This window comes from Echinops telfairi, unplaced genomic scaffold (genome assembly GCF_000313985.2).
Source record: "Echinops telfairi isolate 266 unplaced genomic scaffold, ASM31398v2 ScPeMD7_40;HRSCAF=151, whole genome shotgun sequence".
Lineage (NCBI taxonomy): Eukaryota > Metazoa > Chordata > Mammalia > Afrosoricida > Tenrecidae > Echinops > Echinops telfairi.
The window spans coordinates 1433819-1436105 of NW_022103938.1; positions in this window are offsets into that span (position 1 = coordinate 1433819).

Sequence of the window (2287 nt, forward strand, 5' to 3'; positions counted from 1 at the left end):
GTGGGTATCATGAAATGATCGTTTAGCTGAGCAAGGTGCTCTTGTATTAAGGGAATGCACGTGAGGAGGCCCAATGTCCACCTGCTACCCTACTACTAAACCTATAAATATATGCACATAGGTCTATTTTCCCCCATAATCATAAATATATTTACATATTTACAGAGACATTTAAATGCTTTCATTTATCCTCATAGATATATTTCTTAGTTCGTTTTCCGTATTTCACTAATAAACACAATGGAATACAATCTATAATTTATCATTTAAATAGGGACATCTTGGAGAGTTAAAGTGGTCATAATAAAATATTATCCTGGAAAAATATGTGGGGACTTTACCAAGTGAATTGGGATGTGCAGGCACTTGACATACTATTAACTAATAAGAATGCATGATGTGACCTGAAAATTGTACACTAATCTGACTCCTATATCAATGCTTCTCAATTATACCATGCTTCCATCAAAATGAGAAGACATTAGAGACTCAAGAGTAATATAAGAAAAAGGGACAAGCATTTTAATTTTCTGGTTTATCTTAGAATTTCATGAGAAGGTATAAAGGTCCTTCAGACCATTGGATTGGCCTTAGCCGAGAATCATCAAATGGCAACTGGACATGGACGGATGGCACTGACCACAATAGCTCGTACGTTTTGAGACTTCTCTTCCTTCTGCTGTGTTCATGAGTGGCTGTGTGTGTGAGTTGTCTTTATGGGACATGAAAACATGAAATTTAATGTCTGTGACTTTGGTAAAATATCACTTTTAGTAGTTCTATCCATCGAAATTAAGATCATTAGTGTGATGATGGCATTTGATACGTTTCTTCCACTCATCCACTTATTGAAAACTTTTATTTCCTGAAAACCCTATAATGAACATGAAGACAATTTCTACACATCAGTTGCTTAAAACTCCAGTAAGCTACTGAATAACTGATGTGAAGACTATTAAGCCCACTCTTCTATATACTATGTTTATTCACCCAAGGAACCTATAGAGATCTTTCTAAAGTTCTAGAGTCTGAAAAAAACAAGCGGGATTTTGATCATTTACGTTGAGTATTTTGAATGCCCTGGAAAATGATGTCATGCTTGCAAAAGTAGAGGGCCAGCAAAAAAACGAGAAAGGAGGCCCCTCAGGGAGGTGCATAGGCACTCTGGCTACAGCAGTGGGCTAAAACAGCCACAGTTGTCAGGATGGTGCAGGGCCAGGCAATCGATCATTCTGTGGTGTACATAGTTTGCTTTAAGTTAGAACTGCTAGAATGGCACCCAACAATACAAGCATTCCATTGCGGTGATACATTGTGGAAGGCCAATTATTTCCATCAAATGGAAATGAAAGCCTTTTAGGAATTCACCTGCAAGGTTTTTTGTTTTGCTTTGTTTTTAATTTTCACACATTTACTAAGCTATTCATGGGCATCCTGACCTTAAACTGCACTGGTGGCCACAAAGGGTAGCCCGCTGTATGGGCACAACAGTAAGCTCCAGTTGGAAGTCTGATTGGCAACACAACTGAGTTTTGCTACGATGAATGAGAAACCTGTGACATTCAAGCAGAGACCTTGAGAATTTAAAGGGAACTAAATACAGAAATTGTGTGAGTGAGATATTCAGAAGCTGTGTTTATGGCCAAATTTTTTTCTTTTATTGGCATTAAATGTCTACAGAGGGATTTCTGGAGATTTATTATGAGGGAACAAATGTATATATTCAACTTCTGAATAATTAATATTTTTGTATTTGGTTTTAGGTTTATCATAAATGGAGCTGGAGAATGTGTATACTTGAATGACAAGGGTCTCAGTAGTGCCAGGTCCTACACAGATAGGAAATGGATTTGTAACAAACTACAAGTTTATACCCAGTAGTGTCAAAATGCATCAAGATGTAAATTGAAATTTCCCAAAGTGCCAGGGGGATGCAGTCTAATTTGTTATCTACAGTTGCTGACTTCCTACCCCAAATATTGCATACTATCTAACCTGTTAACATTAAGGGTTTAAACTACCATACCCAAACAATACATTAAAATAACCACGCTTGCTGAAACCATCCAAAAATATCTCAATAATCTATAGTCAAGTGTGTCCTCTGAGTTTTAAACATTTTGTGAACACACTCACACCTTTTTCTAAAGTCAAAAGATCAGAAAAGTAAGGACCATCCATATTTAAACCTGTTCCTCAGGGGCTGTGCTTTCTTTTTGGGTAGAATATTCTGGCTTTTATAGTTAACTGAATGATTTAAGCAACTGATACCTAATATATATATATA